This window comes from Cornus florida, unplaced genomic scaffold (assembly GCF_030987335.1).
Source record: "Cornus florida cultivar Cherokee Brave unplaced genomic scaffold, ASM3098733v1 CherokeeBrave_3.0.0_Hap2_Chr02, whole genome shotgun sequence".
Lineage (NCBI taxonomy): Eukaryota > Viridiplantae > Streptophyta > Magnoliopsida > Cornales > Cornaceae > Cornus > Cornus florida.
In genome coordinates this window covers 39,359,258-39,379,249 of record NW_026775572.1, presented here as the reverse complement: position 1 = coordinate 39,379,249, position 19,992 = coordinate 39,359,258, and the positions used below count along the sequence as shown (strand labels likewise).

Genomic DNA, 19,992 nt, shown 5'->3' with positions numbered 1-19,992 from the left:
TCATCAGCCTCCGTATTCAAATGTCTTGGCTAATATTTGAGTTGGAAATCATCAGACTGGCAAAGTAATTCCAAGGCCAAAGAATGGAAAGTCCTCAAATGCCAGTTAAGACTTCTATATTCTTCAGAAAGTTGGCTAAGTATCAAATTTGAATCTCCAAAATCTGGACTTTCTCCACCTTTAACTCAAGCAGGATTTCCAGCCCAATAATTAGTGCCTCATACTCAGCTTGGTTATTTGTAAACTTGAAATCCAAGAAGAAAGAAAATGTGATTTTTCTTCCCTTTGGTGAATTGATGACCATTCCAGCTCCTCCTCCATCATGAGTGTTTGATCCACAAACATGAGAGTCCAAGGTGTATAATCAAGGTAGAGATTATCCACCTCGTCACATATATCTGAATCAATCTTGGTGGAAGGATGGTCTGCTAGAAATTCTGCCACTGCCCTTCCTTTGACTGCCTTTTGTGGAATATACTTAAAGGAAAACTTCATTAAGGCCAATGACCACTTTCTAATACGTCCAGTGATCAAGGGCCTTGAAAGCATATACTTAATCAAATCTGTTTGAGAAATGATATCCACGGCTACTGGCAACATATAGGTTCTCAACTTCATAGCTGCATAGTATAAGGAAAGGCACAATTTTTCAATGGATGTATACCTACATTCCACTAGAGTGAGTACCCTACTTAGATAATAGATGGCTTGCTCATTTCCCCATTCATTGTTTTGAGCTACAAGAGTTCTAATGGATTCATCAGCGGCCGATAAGTATAATCTTAAAGGCCACTTCTTGATTGGAGGCATCATCATTGGAGGGTTGGCCAAATAGCTTGTCAAACCTTCAAAGGCTTGCTGGTGTTGTTCGGTCCACTTAAATTCCTCAGCACCTTTCAATTTCAACAATGGGGAGAAAACATGAGTTTTTCCAGCATGGTTGGCAATGAATCTCCTTAAATATCCAACCTGGCCAAGAAATCTTTGTAGTTCTTTCTTAGTGGCCAGTGGCTTTGCTTCAATAATTGCCTTTGCTTTATTTTAGTCTATTTCAATACCTTTTTGGTGGACTAGAAAACCCAGGAAGTTTCCAACTAAAACCCCAAAGGCACACTTCAAAGGATTCATCTTCAACTTGTGCTGCCTCATTCTTTCAAAAACCATCTTTAAATTATGGAGATGTTGAGCCTTGGCCGAGGATTTGATGACTACATCACCAATGTAGACTTCCAAGAAATGGCCAATCATGTCATGGAAAATGGCATTCATGGCCCTTTGATATGTTGCTCCAGCATTCTTCAATCCAAATGGCATAATAACTCATTCAAATGTTCCAATGGATCCTGGACATTTGAAAGCCGTCTTGGCAATGTCTTCTTCCGCAATATAAATCTGGTTGTACCCAGAATGCCTATCCATGAATGAAAGAATTTCATTCTTGGCAGTAGAATCTACTAATTGGTCAGCAACAGGCATGGGGTATTCATCTTTTGGAGTTGCAAGATTGATATTCTGGAAATCCACACATACCCTTAGCTTGCCATTTTTCTTAATAACTAGAACTATATTGGAAATCCAGTCAACAAACCTGGCGGTTCTTATAAAACCAGTCTTGTGTAGCCTATTTATCTCTTCTTTGACCTTTAGAACAACTTCTTGGGACATCCTTCTTGGAGGCTGCTTGAAAGGCTTGAAACCTTCCTTAATTGGCAACTTATGCTCTACCAGCTCTCTGGAAAGTCCTGGTATTTCCTCATATGTCCATGCAAATCAATCTTTGTATTCTTTAAGTAAGGAAATTAATTCTTCCCTAAAGATTAGTTCCAAAAGCTTACTGATGTAAGTAGGCCGAGGGTCCTGTTCCGTTCCAAGATTAACTTCTAAAAGTGGATCTTGTACTTCGGCCTTGAGATCGTCTAACTTCATTGGCGCCTCCTTCAAGTTTGTCAGTTGGATAACATCCAACTTGTTTTCAGTATCTTCCATAATTTCCAAAACATTGGTTGAAAATGAAGTACCAACAACATTAGCCCTTTTCCAGCCGTAGTTCGGCTAGATATTCTTTCAACCTGGCAAGGTAGCAGTTAACTGCCTAGCCAAGCACTCTATTTTCTTTAGGTTTCTCTTCCATAAAAACTTTTATTTGAAATGTAGTGCTGAACACCGGCCTTGGGTAGAATTGTTGGCCTTGGTGTTTCTTGGAAAAGCTCCTTTACATCTTCTTTTGTGAGAGTTCTTCTTATGGTGGCCTTCCTTGGACGACCCTTGCTATCATTTCCAATAAATCTGATTGGAATGAATTTTTCACTATACAACTCAGCATCTGTATGATAAACCCTTGTCATAAATGGTCAGCTATCAGCTTTCACCACTTTTACCTCATCTCCATTATAAAATATTAGCATTTGATAGAGTGAAGATAGAATGCAAAAATTTGGGTGAATCTATTCGCAGCCCAAAAGCAAGTTATAGGCTGCTGTAGATTCAATAACAAAGAAGGCTGTGATGGAAGTTCTATCTCCCACCATTAATTCCAAAGGTAGAATGCCTTGTGTATTCACTATTCCTCCCGTGAATCCACTAACGGATATATCAGTTGGAATGATATCTTTAGGAGACTTTCCAAGCATGCGCATGACATTGACTGGAACAACATTCTATACTGAACCATTGTCCACCAAAACTCTTACTAAGGGCCTCCCTTCCACCAGTACCTTGATAAAATAAGGTTTGAGCTACTGTTCATGCCATATGGTGGCTTTTCTAACACAATTTTCTTCGATTTCATGGGGCTAATTTCTTCAATCATAACTCCCTTCAATTTCTGGAGATACTCAGTTTTTTCTTTGAAAACTTCTTCTATATGGATACCATGGCCCAGAACTAGACTATCCAGGGCTTTCTATAAGAGGACTTGTATCTACTACATCTCCTTCCATTGAATTGGGCTGATTTGGCTGTGGCTCAAAAAATAATGGAAGAACCACTACCATATTGCAAGTAAATTCACTTGGAAGGCTCCCAAAACAGATTTTCTTACTGCTGCTGGAACTATTGGGGATTTCAAAGTCTGTTCTATCTTTTGTAGGAGGGTTGTCTGTAGTTAAGGAATTTTCAACGTCTGAAACCAAATCCAAGAAATCATCAGGATCTCTAACCCCTCCTTTAGTTGGAAGTTCAGATAAATCTGATGGTTTAGCCATTTTTTGTGGCCAGTTGGACCAACCATGGTCTTTTTCCCATAATTTCCTTCTATCAGCCCTCTTCCTTTGCTGCCTTTGCTTTTATGTGCGGGTCATATAAGAGTCATCATGAATAGGGAACTTAGGATGTTCAAGCCTTCTCCACCCCTCATCTTGCAAGGTAGGAGGTCTAGCCATTCTTAGTCGGAGATGTTCATTCCCCTTTCTAACCCATACCTCTGAGGCCATTTTTGGCCTTCAATGTCTATCACCTTCAGAACCTTTGTTTTGCCATCTATTACTTTCAAACTTTTTGCTAGGACGAGGTCCTGCCTGATAGGAAATTTTTTTCCTTTTTAAACTCCTTGGAAGGAATTTTGATCTCCTTTCTGCTGCCCTTCTTTTTGGATGGACCCGACTTTCCTTCTCTGGAATGGTTACAGTAACTATGTTTTCCACCTTTTGGAAAGTCAGCCGATCATAGACCTTCCTTTTTTGGCATCGGTCATCATTGGACAGCATCTCCTTTGGAACATCTCTATGACAGCCTTCATTTTGAATTTTACACTTGGGGCAACAACCTTGCTGGATTAAGGCTATTTGAGACTCACGGAGTTGTTTTTCCAACTCGGCCACCGTTTTCTCCAGGGATGCTACAACTTTAGGACTTTCAAGTTTTCCACTAGCTCTTGAATCTGCCAAGTCCACCTTCTTCTTAGGGTGTTCCGCGGCAAGGGAAGTAATATTTGTGGCAACAACCTTGGGGAAAGGATTTTCATCAACACCCATGACTTCTATTTTTTCTGAAAACTTTAATTTGCCGTCTTCAATCACCTTTTGCACTATGTTATGGAAAATCACACAATTATTAGTTGAATGCCTTCATGAATTGTGAAATTTACAATACTCTTTCTCGGCTATTTCTGAGGCCGATGGCATCTTGTGGCCTGTTGTGAAAATCAGTTGCTTGTCAGCCATGAGCAAATAAAAAATTTGCTCGGCTTTAGCGATGTTAAAAGAGTAACTTTTAGAAGGGTCTGCCCCCTTCCACTTGGAACCAGAGGCGGCTTGCAAGTTGGTCATGGCTAACTTTGGTTTTGTCAAGGCCTCACAAGTATAAGCCTTCTTTATGTTGAGCTCGGCTACATTTATTTCAAATTCCCCTTCAGTTTCAGTGGTATACACCTCATAATTAGGATCACGATAGTAAGTGCCCTTGGAAGAGCTCTTCCGGTCTTGCTCTTCACGAAGGAGCTCTTCATACTTAGCTACTCTGCCGGCTAAGTCAAATAAGTCATGAAATTGTACACCTTCAAACTTCTTGCGAAGTTTAAATTCTAGGCCGTTCACGGCCATCTTCACATACTCTTTTAGCGGCAAGGACAAATTACATTTGAACTTAGCCAGCCTAAATCTGGAAAGAAAGCTCATCACCAACTCCCCAAATAGTTGATAAAGTCTGGAAAGGTCTGCCATGAACACTTCAGGCTCAGCTCTATAGAACAAAGTATGGAATGAATCCTCAAATTGCTGCAAACTTTGGATGGAGTTGGCTAGCAAGTTGGAATACCACCTGAAAGCATATCTGGTCAGTGTGTTTGGAAATAAGCGTATTTTCAGCCATGGACTGGCTGCTGCTTCTCCACATTAGACAGTGAACCGATTGATATGTTCCAAGGTACACTGTTCGCCCTCCCTATTAAACGTTGCAAACTCTGGAATTCTGGAATTCCTTAGAAATTCAACTTCATTAATGAACTTTGGATAAGGCTTTCTGTAAGTTGGCCTTCCACCCCTTCGAGTTAGGTGATGAGCGCTGAAAAGTGCGTATTTAAACCCCTTAAGCTTTGGTATTCTAAAACCTTTATCTATCTTATTTTACCGTTTTGTATTGATTTCGTGTTATTTTCATTTTCAGGTACTTATCCCCAAAATAAGCTAACTCAGCCAAATAAGAGCAGAAATGAAGCAATTCTGGGATAAATCGAAGAAAGGAGCAAAGTAGAGTAAAAGGAAACAAAGGGTGGAATTTCAGTAACTTCGATCGATCTCAAGAAAAGTTCGATCGATCCAATTTCCATCGATCTCAGCACTTCAAGATAGATCCAGGCCATGATGTCATTGTCAGAGATCTCAAAAGTTCGATTGATCCAACATCATTCTCTGATCGATCGAACCTTCTTGTCCTTATCCACATGCCAGATCTTATCCAGCTGTACCACCCTACCAACCACTTTTGTCCTTTTCCCAAAAATATCTTCAAAATATCTCAGATTTGTTTTTATCCAAAAAGGCGCTGCCATTGAGGATCGATCCAGCTTCAATTCGATAGATCTCAGCCATTTTCGATCGATCTCACCTCAAGTTCGATCGATCGAACCTCCCAAATCCCGAGAAAAAAATAAATTCTAGCTCATTAAAAGTTATCTCATATCCAATCATTAGAGGATTATTGGTGTACGAGCCCAGCTCATTTGGGGTGATTTTTGATCTACCTATATAAGGAATATGAGCCACTTTTACACATATACACTTACTTAGAGAAGATAATACTTAGTGAGGAAGCAAAGAAGAGGAGGAGGCTAGAGATACCATTAGAGACTCTTCATCAACCAAGGAGCAGATTTCTTCCATGGAGCTTGCCCTTGAGGGTTGGAGGACATCATCTAAGAGTCGCTAGACATCCTCTTGGGGCTAGAGTTAGCCCTAAGCATACTTTCTACTTCTTGATTTATGTATTTGTGACGGGATTTGTATTGTGATTCATGTCTTGACACTTTTATATATATAGATCCTGTTTATTTAATGATTTATGTGGTTTAATGCTTCCAATTGATCATTTCATTCTATCCATATGTCTATGTATGCTAGAATAGATGTTCATGTGTTTGTCTCTATTTCTTGTGTTACTGATGCATGTCTATGTGTATTGATGCTATAGATCTAGAGATTGTCAAGACATAGTGCTTAATGGCATGTTCTTGTGGTTTATTTGATGGTTCATACTCATTTCTTGATGGATTGTATCTCTCCCTTAGTTTAATTAGTTTAATTTCATGTCATTAGGTTAGTTGTAGTGTAATTGTTAAATGGGAGGACAATCCGTGCTTATTGTTGATGTTCCATACTTATGAAAGCAAGTCACATATATCTCTAACCTTGTGATGTGTTTGGATTATGAGCTGAAAGAAATGATTAATAGCTTAATTTGATATGTTGTGCTATCCACCATGTTGTTTAGACAATATATGCTTAATTTGTCATCCATGCTTGTTGGAACAACCACACACACACACTTTGTTGCAATACATATTCTTCCCCTCATTAATCATTCATTATAGGTGTAGAAAAGCTATGCTTAGTGGTGATCTCTAAACCCCAAGATCTCTCTCTCTTTTATTCTCTCTATTGCATTATTGTTTACTTTAGTTTAATTTGCATCTAGTTTAATTCAACCAACCAACCACTACTTTGATTATTTGACCTACTAGCCCTAATCTTGATTCCTCAACCTAGTACAACACCTCAATCCCTTGGGACGATCCCTTCTCACTCAATACTACATGGTATAGGTGTTAAGCGGTTTATAAATTTAAATTATGGTGACCACTTGACACTTATTTCCAAACTCAAAGTGTTGTGCATTGTATTGTGCCACGCTCGAGAAACCACCATAGTTTTTGGCGCCGTTGCCAGGGATTGATTGATTGGCAACGTCGTATTTGTAGAATCAATTAGGAATTAGTACTCTTTTGATCGTGTCGTTACTTTGTTTTCAATTTTTGTTACTTATTGTGTTTGTTCTTGTTTGACTAGGAGCATTGGGCTAAGAAGGTGTACAAAGGAGTATTCAAAGAAAAGGAGCTTAGCAAGCAAAGGAAAAAGGCTAAAATCATTAAAAAAAATTGCTAAGCTAAGCTAAAAATTTGGAGTTGAAGTGCTAAAGGACCTTTATGATCTTTTTCTTACTCAATCTCTAGTTAAATCGTCGGCCTGCGTGGAGGCTTATAATTCAATTCTTAGATAAATTATGAGCCCGCGTGGAGGCAATTTACTTTTCTTGCATATTATTGTTTAAGCATGGGAGTATGGGAACATTGTATGTGGAGGAAGTTTGTTGATTATTGACTTGTTGTGAAGGTGAAGTGTTTTTCATTATTGCTTGTTGTGTTGCATTGTGCATGTATGGTCATAGATCATTGAGACCCACTCTTGTCCCTTTAAATTTTTATCTTGAATCCATTGTTCCAAACCCTAGGGGAAGAGGTAGTTCTAGTCAATCCTTTTCATTAATGGAAGGACACAATGAGGACCATGTGGAGGACCTTGGTCACATAGACCAACAAGGTATCCTCCACCCTAATGTGCATCATGGTAACATGCAAGTCCCATTAAGCATGCCAAGGCCATTTGTTCATCCACCACAACAACAAGGCCAAGTTCCATTGGGAATGCCAAGGCCAATCTATGCTCCACCACCTCCCATCATTCAAGGAAACCAAGGTGCCCATGTTACACCTCCAATTGCTAATCCTCCCCTTGCTTTAAGAGATCACTATGTGCCTAATAAATATAATACACCCATATGCATTCAATTGCCACCATTTAGAGCACACCACTATGAAATCAAGCCACAAACCATACATATGCTTCCTAACTATCATGGACTTCCAAGTGAAGAACCTTACAAGCATTTGGATGAGTTTCTTGAAGTATGTTCCACCATAAAATATACGGACATGCCGGAAGAGGTTTTAAAGCTTAAACTTTTTCCATTTACCCTTAAAGACAAGGCAAAATATTGGTTTAACAATCTTAGGCCTTTTTCAATAACTTCTTAGGCGGAAATGCAACAAGAGTTCTTGAAAAAGTACTATCCGGTTTCTAAGACCAATGCCATGAGAACTTCAATTAGGGAATTTTCACATGGGGATGGGGAAACATTTCATGAGGCATGGGAACGCTTTAATGAATTACTTAGGAAGTGTCCACATCATGACATGCCCAAATGTCAATTAGTTCAATATTTCTTTGAGAGCTTATCGGATAATTACAAGGGCATGGTTGATACTTCCATGGGTGGCTCTTACATTGATAGGCATGAGGATGACGTGTGGCGTCTTTATGAAAGTGTGAGTGAAAATTCTTTGCATCGTACTTTATCTTCGAAGAATGGTAGAAATTCTGGTGGTAGGAAGAGTGTTGGCTTACATCAAGTCGACCATTCTAATGAAATTGCCGCCGAAATAAAATCATTATCTCAAAGGTTTGATCAACCAAAACTCGGCGAATCAAGTATCTTCCTTCCCTAACCATTCTCATCATGCATCTAATGAGACATGTATGACTTGTTCAAGTGTTTTACATTCTACTTCCAATTGTCCTCATGGACATGTGCAAAGTGAGCATCATGAATAAGAAAATGTTATTTTTGCTAATCAAGGGAATAACCCTTATGGCAATCATTACAATCCTAGTTGGAGGAATCACCCGAACTTCTCTTGGAAAAGCCAAAGGGAGAGCTCAAACCCTTCCCAAGGTGGTTTTCAAGGAAAGTACATTCCACCTCCACTACAAAGCCAAGGTTCCCAAGGTTTTAGATCATCCTACCAATCACAAGGAAACCAATTTTCTAATTCTTATTTTCCTAATCAACCATCATATTCCCAAGGAAATGTTAGAAATCTCGTTTTTGAAGAGAAAGTTTTGACCACTTTGGGCACTTTAGAGGCAAACACATAATTACTTCATTCTCACTCTCAATCTATTGCTAAGCTAGAAACCCAAGTAGGGCAAATAGCTAGCACTTTAAATGCTAGAGAGAAAGGAAAAATGCCTTTGAATACCCCCACAAAAGTAACAATGTGTTGTGGAGACTCATTCCTCATCGGAAGGTCACACAATAGAGCATGTCAATGCGGTGACTACCTTGAGAAATGGAAAGATTGTGGACAACCAAGTGGGTATGTCCAATGAAGAGAGTGAACTGGTGCAACCACAAGTTGACACCCGTCCTGTTTCTTATCATATTCCTCCTTCATTGCATGTGCATGACCATATAAATGAGAATGTTGAAAAGTGATTTTGAAAAGAAAGATTTGCAAAATGATTTTAAAACTTCTTGTGTTGAAGAGACTTCAAAGAAAATTTCCAAAAAGGTTTTTGAACCAAAAGCTCCATTTCCAGATGCCTTAAAATGATCCATTTCAAATGACAAGCAAAAGGCCAAAGTAAATGAAATCATGGACGTGTTTAGGCAAGTGAAAGTCAATCTTTCACTTTTGGATGCAATCAAGCAAATTTCGGCTTATGCTAAATTCTTGAAAGACTTGTGCACCCAAAAGAGGAAGAACAAAAGCCAAGCACCTAGAAAAGTGGTATTAACCGAGCAAGTAAGCTCAATTTTGCAGCATAACACTCTTCCAAAGTTTAAGGACCCTGGTTCACCTACCACTTCATGCATCATTGGTGATCATATCATTAATTGGGCTCTTCTTGACCTAGGAGCAAGTGTTAATCTTCTTCCATACTTAGTATATGTCAAATTAGGCTTAGGAGACTTGAAACCGACGTCAGTGGTTTTACAACTTGCCGACCGATCAATCAAAAAGCCTAGGGGTATCATTGAGGACGTCTTAATTAAGATTGATAAATTCTTCTTTCCGGTTGATTTCGTTGTCATTGACACAGAACTGGTCCCAAATCCTAAGAGCCAAATTCTCGTTATCCTTGGTCGTCCTTTCTTGGTAACCGTGAATGCCAACATTAATTGTAGGACGGGGATAATGAAGATCTCATTTGGCCACATGAAGGTAAAGTTAAATATTTTCAATCCAACCCCCAACTCATTTGACAAGCATAAAGAGATTAATGTTGTAGAAAAATGTCATAACCTTAAAAGTGAAGGAATTGAGTTTTTGTGTGAGACCAAAGTTTCAAAAAGTCCATCTTCAACCTTGAAACCAAAGAAAGTTGTTTCAAAATCTTGTTTTAAAAGGGCGTGGAAGCCCAAAGATTGTCTTGACCAAGGACCAAAAACGTTTTTTGAGCTCAATCCAACAAGTTCCTTAAAGAACTATTTGTTGGGAGGAGTTCAAAGCACTTATCACCCCATTGAGGAGGGGATGCACTACAAGATGTTTGACCGGCGTAAAAGAGCCCAACGTCTTGCTAGAGACGTAAAAGACTAGTAAGATATTTCGTAGGGTGTCAAAACCCTATTCTTCCCTCAATTCTATCTTTAATTTCATTTCTTGTGAAGTCTAGATATTGGCTTTGGGTTCATATGCATTGCTAGGAACTGTAATTAGGATTGCATGCACTTTTATGTTAAAATTGAGCATTTTGCATAAGTTCGATCGATCTTAAAATGAGTTCGATGGATCGAACTTCCCACCTACATCAAACCTACATCCAAATCACTCTCTGTCCAATGGTTCGAACAAAACCTGCATATTTCAGCTCTCTGTCCCATCATTTGAACTTGTTCCTAGATCGATTTAAACTTCTTCGATCGACCCAACTTCATCTTGGATCGATCTGCAGTTTTAACACTTAGAAAAATTTTGAACCTGCATCCACCTGTATCCAAAAGCCTCTCTGTCTCATCGATCGAACATTTTTTCAATTCTTTGCATTTTCGATCGATCAAATGTATTCTGTGATCGATCTTCTTTGTTCTTTGATTTTCAATTTTGACTTTGTTTTAAACTCCAAAAATTCCAAAAAATATATATTTTATTTTTATTTTTATTTTTATTTTCCAAAAAGATATTTATATATAAAAAAAAAATCACAAAAATACTTTGTCACTTAAGAGGAGAGATCGATGTCAGTTCGATCGATCGAACTGGCAAGGGAATGTTTTTAAAATCGATTCAGGGTCATTCGATCGATTTAACTTGAATCAATCTCAGACCCTTGTTCCCCCTTCGCCACTGCATCCTAACTCTTCCCCATCTCTGGCGAGACTCCGAGGAGCATCCTAGGCATCAAATCTCTCTCTCTCCTCTCGGATCTTGACTCGAATCTCACCCCCCTTCGCATCTCCACTTCTCTCTTCACTCCGGTAAGATCCGAACCTCCCTCTTGTGATTTCAAGCTTCAATTTGTTCAATACATGTTTTAAATGCTAGAACTAAGCTATTTGATGCTGAAAATCTCCATTGATGAAGTTTGAAGCTCTTTGTATATATGTGTATATATATGTATATATGGTTGTTTATATTTTGAGATTTGTTTCGATTTTTGGGAGTATGGGCCTCATAAAGTGATTAGGATTGTTGTTTTATTGTGTTGATGGGCCCATGACCATGTTCATGAAGGCCCCGTGCTATCCACATCACAGATCTGTGACTTTTCGAGTTTTACTTCATAATTCGATTGATCGAACTTTTTATTCGATTGATCTGTAACAGATCGTTCTCACTCATTCTTGATCGATAGAACTTGGATCGATCTCACATTTTTGTGATCGATCGAACTTCACAGATTTGTTTCACACATCTCATACACCATCTCTTGTGTTTCATGCCATCTCATACATGCCCAATGCCTGTGTTTTCCACATTGGATGTATTCCATACTTATGTTATCTCGCATGTTTCACATCATGTCACTTATTCCTTGTCACTTAAATAGATTCATGTTTCCTATCTATTTTATATATCCTATTTGCAATACATGATTCTATGAACTATGCTTTAATTCTTTATATCGGCACTAACTTCCTTTGCAAGTTTTTCCTTTTATTTTGCAGACCATGGCTAGGGTCAAGACTGTAGCTCACGAACACTATCACCGCAGGGGCAAACCGAGTTTGGATGATGAGGCGGGTCCATCTTATGCCCAGGAGCCCACTCTACCTTAGTCTCCAGTTGACAGCCTCTTACAGTCTTCAGACGGAGCATCTTCTTCACAGGGTGATGCTGAGGCTGAGCACATACCATTTCCACCACCACAGCCAGCTCAGCCAGCCCAGGAGTTAGACCAGCCATTACGTAGATACTCACGCCTTCGTGTGGTGCATGAGTTAGTCTTCGACACAGACTTCTTTTCCCAATCGGTGCTTACCCAGTCAGCATATGATGATATCTTCAAACGGGGCATCTCAGCCATACTAGCCCCTATCTCATACCCAGTGTACCCGAGGTTGGTCCGGATGTTCTACCAGAACCTCCAACCTGCCCCGAATAACCTGGTAGAGCTGCGGACCACCATTGATGGCTACCCGATCCGCATCACTATGGAGACATTGTCCAGATCTTGCCAGTGTCCACTCGCCTGCCCTCTAGAGCTACATGACACATATCCCACTCCCTACAGGCCCATATATGCAGACATGGCCGTTTTACTCACAGGTCACTATGTCGGTGGTGAGACCTATGCCACCTGGACCTATCTTCTAGATGACCTATGGTTTTTCGACTCTGTCCTATTCCGTAACATCTTCACGGTCGGCCATAAGACACAAAGGCGCGGCGACTATTTGACAGCTCTATATGCATTCTATACAGGGCATTGGCTATCTATTCCAGCGCTCATCTGGAGCGTCATGATGGAGTTGTATGTTGACCACATCAGCAAGGCCAAGCCCAAAAGGGCTAAATATCTTCCATTTGGCCATCTCATCACCCAAATTCTATGAGACCAGCACTATCCCTTCCAGCCACAGGAGTAGACTGAGTCTGGGGCCTATTCCTTCAAGAAGAAGGATTGGGATAAGAGCTACAATGCTCTTATCAAGAGCCTGAGGGACGATACTGTAGAGGCAGATGAGGATTTGGAGGCAGAGGAGCAGGCAGCAGCAGTAGCAGACCCGATAGCGGATGATATACCAGTCGATCCGGCTGCAGTACATATGGACATCGATTTGGAGTAACCTATCAAGGACGCAGAGCAGCACTCTCCAGTTGGGTCACCCATTCACGATGCGGAGCAGGCTCAGAATTATCATTCTCCCGCTCCAGCGGTACCTGAGGCTCCAGCACAGACACCCGGCTTTGGAGAACAACTTCAGGCTTTGGAGGATGCTGTAGTGTCTATTCGCACGGACATGGTCTCTCTCCGAGAGGATGCTATCCCCATTAGAGCTGATATTGCTTCCCTCCGTACGGATGTCATGACCGCATTCAAAGATTTATCCAGCGACACCTGTGGAGCACGACTTGCCAGTCCTACCTCCTCTTCCTGATCTCTCTATCCCTTTCCTCCTGTCATTTTATATATCTGCGATCTCCGCATATTTTTGATACTATTATATTTGCAGCCGTGTCTGTCAGCTTTGATACTGGATGTACTGTACTTTATTATTATTATTATTTTATATATGTTTTCTGTATAGATGTCATATTTTCATATTCTTATAGCTATCTGTTTGACTCCATCAAGTGCATCCCAGTGACTTCAGTGAGAGAGAGTACTGCCCAAAATTTTCACGACCACCCTTATGCCTCTCTCTATTTTTCAGTTGCTATACCAATTACACTTGCATGACCACTGTGCACTGTTATTATCTCTTTTGTTATCTGATGAGTTTTATCTAAGTGCCAAAATTTCTGGACCACAGTTAATCCCAAGTTTGGGGGGGCTATGCCACCCACTTTGGATACTTCTGTCTCAACCATTCTTTGCCTTAATTGCACTGGTATACTCTTTCCTTTTGTTCTCTTTGCGCATTGAGGACATTGTGCCATTTAAGTTTGGGGGTAATAGTGTTTTACAGTGTTTGTTTTTAAATTTAAAATTTTGAGCATGTCTTGTGTATTTGAGAGATTTTATATGATTGGTCCATGCTAGCTATGATTTTGATCTTTTGAGGACTATATTGCTTAGAATTTAGAAATTGTATGACTTGAGAGTTTAATACTCCTTGTATGCCTTATGGATGCCATTTAGCAGTAAATTTTTTGAAAGATTGATATCTTGCTTGAATTTGTGGTCTATATCATCCTGATTTTGTGATTGTTTTGAGATTCACTCTAGGATTTTACATTAGCACAGACACACACTAACATTCATTTGTGGGGTACATGCTTTGTTGATTATTGAATTGGTTATATCCCAATTGAGCTAGTAGTGCATTAAAAGCTTTCATTCTTGATAAAGGTGGATAACAACCCCTTTTCACTAAGTAGCCATGATTCTAGCCTCATCAAGCATTGAACTTCTCGAGCCGAAAGGTGGAGGGCCCAAACTCTAGGTTAATAATTGAACAAAAAAAAAAAAAAAAAGTTGCAAATGTAATAAAAAGTGAGGACTTCTTCCAAAAGGTGAGAAGTGGGAAATGATTAGATGGAGGTTGTTTTGATTTGTAGCGTAGTTGATTTGAGCTTGTAAGTTCGTAGGGGTGTTTGAACGCCTAATGCCGTAAAGCCGTCTGGTTTAGGAGTCATTGACCTAACGCTCGACCTCATGAATTGCTAGAAAGCTTAATAGATCACTACATTGCACCATGCTTCCATCTTTGATCCTACTAAAAAATAAAAAAAAATGAGTGAAAAGAATAAGCGTACCTAGATGAATAAAACTTTAATAAAAGGTCTACTTTTTGTCTTGATGACCGGTACTATATTTGTGTGCTAGTTTGAGGGTAAGGATGTGATCATTTCTTTAGTTGGCTAAGATAACAACATATTTGATGCTGGTCCACTCAAAAAGGATTCTAGAGTTGTTTTGATTTTCATGATCATTTTTTTGATGTGTGGAGGACCATACTTGCTTGCCTGATGTTGAGATTTTGGGAAATTGCTTAGAAATGTTTGAAAAATTGCATACTTGAGGTAGTTTTCTCCCAATGCTTGTTTGGAATATTGGTGCCTCTTTTGAAAGAATGAGCTTAATGTTTGTGGGTATCATTTTTAGAAACCCTCACGAGATTTCACTCGTCCACTAAGGGTAACTTAGGGGTTTAAAATGCTTGTTGCATATGCTAAATGCAATCGTGCTCCCTATGAAAGTGGCGTTATCCATTTATTGTTTTCTAGTTCATAGTTGTATAGTTGTTCATTTCATTCCTTTACTTTCTAGTTCATTGCAAGGGACTAGCAAAATTTAAGTTTGGGGGAGTGACGAGCGCTGAAAAATGCGTATTTAAACCCATTAAGCTTTGGTATTCTAGAACCTTTATCTATCTTATTTTACCATTTTGTATTGATTTCGTGTTATTTCCATTTTCAGGAACTTATCCCCAATATAAGCTAACTCAGCCAAATAAGAGCAGAAATGAAGCAATTCTAGGATGAATCGAAGAAAGGAGCAAAGTAGAGCAAAGTAGAGCAAAAGGAAGCAAAGGGTGGAATTTTAGCAACTTCGATTGATCTCAAGAAAAGTTCAATCGATCCAACTTCCATTGATCTCAAGAAAGTTTCAATCGATCCAACTTCCATTGATCTCAGCACTTCAAGATAGATCCAGGCCATGTTGTCATTGTCAGAGATCCCAAAAGTTCGATCGATCCAACATTATTCTCTGATCGATCGAACCTTCTTGTCCTTATCCACATGCCAGATCTTATCCAGCTATACCACCCTACCAACCACTTTTGTCCTTTTCCCAAAAATATCTTCAAAATATCTCAGATTTGTTTTTATCCAAAAAGGCGCCGCCATTGAGGATCGATCCAGCTTCAATTCGATAGATCTCAGCCATTTTTGATCGATCTCACCTCAAGTTCGATCGATCGAACCTCCCAAATCCCGAGAAAAATCCAAATTCCAACTCATTAAAAGTTGTCTCATATCCAATCATTAGAGGATTATTGGTGTACGAGCCCAGCTCATTTGGGGTGATTTTTGACCTACCTATATAAGGAATATGAGCCACTTTTACACATATACACTTACTTAGAGAAGATAATACTTAGTGAGGAAGCAAAGGAGAGGAGGAGGCTAGAGACACCATTGGAGACTCTTCATTAACCAAGGAGCAGATTTCTTCCATGGAGCTTGCCCTTGAGGGTTGGAGGACATCATCCATGAGTGGCTAGACATCCTCTTAGGGCTAGAGTTAGCCCTAAGCATGCTTTCTACTTCTTGATTTATATATTTTTGAGGGGATTTGTATTGTGATTCATGTCTTGACACTTATATATATATAGATCTTGTTTATTCAATGATTTATGTGGTTTAATGCTTCCAATTGATTATTTCATTCTATCCATATGTCGATGTATGCTAGAATAGATGTTCATGTGTTTGTCTCCATTTCTTGTGTTATTGATGCATGTCTATGTGTATTGATGCTATAGATCTAGAGATTGTCAAGACATAGTGCTTAATGGCATGTCTTGTGGTTTATTTGATGATTCATACTCATTTCTTAATAGATTGTACCTCTCCCTTAGTTTAATTAGTTTAATTTCATATCATTAGCTTAGTTGTAGTGTAATTGTTAAATGGGAGGACAATCCATGCTTGTTGTTGATGTTCCATATTTATGAAAGCAAGTCATATATATCTCTAACCTTGTGATGTGTTTGGATTGTGAGCTTAAAGAAAGGATTAATGGCTTAATTTGATATGTTGTGCTATCCACCATGTTGTTTAGACAATATATGCTTAATTTGTCATCCATACTTGTTGGAACAACCACACACACATATTTTGTTGTAATACATATTCTTTCCCTCATTAATCATTCATTAAAGGTGTAGAAAAGCTATGCTTAGTAGTGATCTCTAAACCCCAAAATCTCTCTCTCTTTTATTCTCTCTATTACATTATTGTTTACTTTAGTTTAATTTGCATCTAGTTTAATTCAACCAACCAACCACTACTTTGATTATTCGACCTACTAACCCTAATCTTGATTCCTTAACCTAGTACGACACCTCAATCCCTTGGGACGATCCCTTCTCACTCATACTACATAGTATAGGTGTTTTTAGCGGTTTACAAATTTAAATTATGGTGTCCACTTGACATTAATTTCCAAACTCAAAGTATTGTGCATTGTATTGTGCCACGCCCAATAAGCCACCATTAGGCCAAATTCCTTTTGAAGGAATTCTTCAAATTGGCCTCTATCAAGCGTTATAGGTTGTGGAGGGTTGTTGTCTAGCCAACCTTGAGGTTAACTGGCCACCTGATGCCCCTCACTCGCCATATAAGCAAGGGGTTGGCGTCTGCATAGTTGTTCTTCCCATGGTTCTTTCCTCCTTGGCTAGAAGTGGCTCCCTTAGAAAAGGTTGTCCCCCAACCGCCATTGGAATGACCATGGGTGGCCTTGCTAGAACAGGTGCGGTTGGCTAAATGTTCACAGGTGGAACATTCTATTGTGCTTGAGGGTTGTGGTATGGCCATGGTTACCCAAGCTGATCATGCCAAGTTTACTATGGAAATGCCACAGGTGTAGGATTCTGAACTTGCTAGATGGTTGGCATGGGCGCAGCTTGTGGAACAGTCATCTGTGCCACTGGAGCAGTCATAGGTTCAGCTAGAATGTAAGTCTATGCCATTGGAAGGGACTGCACCTGTTGCTGAGTTGGAGGGAACGGCCCTGCATGTTGCTGAGAGGAACTTCCTTCAACAAATGTGGTCGGCCTGCTAACTTGGAAGGCCGACTGTTGAGACCTTTCAGAATTGTTTGGCCGAGGAGCCAAACCTTGGTTTGAGCTTCCAAGGGTTTGTTCTAACATAGACTCAAACCTTTAAGAGATTCGGTCTACCATTTATTCTAACTTCCGCTCGTTAGCAAGAGCGGCTTTTGCATAGTCTTGACTAACCTTAGATTGGTCTTGCGCAACTCTGGCTAAGTCTTGGGCAACTCTAGCTTGGTCTTGCATAAACCTATCTTATTGCATTGCCATCATGCAAATATTGTCCATGATGGGTCCATTTGCCATTGTTTGAGCAAAATTTTCCACCATATCATTTCATCAGGTGCGAATCGTGAATTTTCCACTGGACGTTCACTGACTTGCATCTCTTCTAGTTCGACAGGGTCTTGGACAAACTTGCCTTGCCTTTTTCTACCGGCCATGGAACAGTCTGATTAGAATGTCCCGCCTAGAGTGCCAATAATGTTCGTCTCCTAGAAACCGGGGTCCTTTCTAAGTGCGAAAAGTAGGGTGAACGTCGGGCGTGCCAAGAACTGTTGTCATTCCAAAGTGGATATCCGAACAACTATCTAGTAGAAGATTGTAGGGATTAGGTGATTGAATGAAGGACTGGAATTACCACCTTCAAAGGTTCTTTTTGCCTTGAAAAAGGACTTTCGGACTTAACTATGGCTAGTGGAAAGGAAAGCTATATTGAAAGTGCAAGACTTCAAAGTAAAGTGCTGAAAAGTAGGAATAATAAGTACAAGACTTGAATTAAACATATTGAAAGTGCATAACATGAATGTAAAGTAATTGAAGTGTTGTTGGTTGTGTGAGTTGAACAGGGTTTGCAAACTAGCTCTAAGTGCTTTATTTATAGAGCTTTCCATGTATGCAGCAGCTTGATGTGGCAACTCCAGCGATTTCCAAATGGCCAGATTCTGGACTGCCAAGTGTCCCACGGTCTCTTGGCAGTTGTAACTTCTTCCTCCCATCTTCTCCCTTCTTTGTTGTAGACTCCAGCTATGTTCTCTTTAGTCTTCAATGAACTTGTGTCGTGGGTAGTTCTAAAGTGAATTCCCACTTGTCCTCTTTGTCAATTGACAGGTGTCCCACGTCCCTATTCTTCTTCCTCATGTTTCCGACTTCTCTCCTTAGTTTCAGACATGATTTTATTAGTTTTAGTCTTGTTATCCATGATCCTCCGTAACTTCCCTCAGTTAGTGGTAGTTCCCTTATGAAGCTCTGCCACTTTTAACCGACGTATTCTTGCTTGGCCAGGTGTCCCACGATCTTTATAATCCCTTCCATTTGCAGACTCCTTTTTTCCGCATACAACTCCATATATATCATGCATAAAGAAAGAAGTTACTTGCAGACCCACGCTACCCTTAACCTGGGTAACTTCCTTTTAGTTTAATCTTTCCTTTCATGGCATTGTGGCTCCTTCTTTCTAGCAACTTCTTCATCGTGGGCTGCATATAATACAAATATATATGTGTATAAATATGTGTCATCCCCCATTCCTTCTTTTCTGCAAACCATGTCTCTTTGATTTTCTGCAACTTCTCTCAACCAAACCTTCCTTTACAGGTTTGAAATTCATGACGCCATAGACTCCACAATTTCAGTGACTGCTTCATCATGGGATTTTAGTATATATATATTGCCATTATAACTTTTTCCCACGTCCCTCTCCTTTAGCAGACCACGTTCCTTTTCAGTAATTTCCCCTTCTTGAAACTTTTCTTTTGAGCTTGGAGTTCATAGCGTCATGACATCCTTGATTTTAGGAGCTTCCTCATCGTGGTTAGTTTCCCAGAATATATATATATATATATATATATATATATATATATATATATATTCATCCAATCTACTTCCTTTTTCTTCTACAAACACAGTTGACTTAATGAAATAAACGTTGAAGCCTCCTAAAAATAAGGAGAGAATCCAGCCCCACGTTCTCCTTCTTCTGACTTAGTCAACTTCAGTGCTACCTATTTTGATGAATCTCCATGTACTTGGGATTCTTTTGGAAAAAAAACACCTTCTATAGTAACAATTCCCTAAGGAATTAATAAGTCGTGGTAAGTCTCACAGAACTCGCCATGTGTGGCCAAACTCATTCCATATAGGAAGATGTGGACCCTTGATTTTTAAAGATGGCAAGTCCTAATAGGACTTACCTCATTCATTTTAAAATAGAAAAACCCCACATGATAGAATTATACTGAACCACTTGTCTAATTACTACGTAATATTACATAA

At 39.5% G+C, this 19,992-nt stretch overlaps 1 pseudogene; it reads right to left on the bottom strand.

Moving 5' to 3' along the window:
• Nucleotides 1-8,085: 8,085 nt before the first annotated feature.
• Nucleotides 8,086-8,184, bottom strand: LOC132297765 (small nucleolar RNA R71; annotated as a pseudogene).
• Between the last annotated feature and the right edge of the window lie 11,808 nt (nt 8,185-19,992).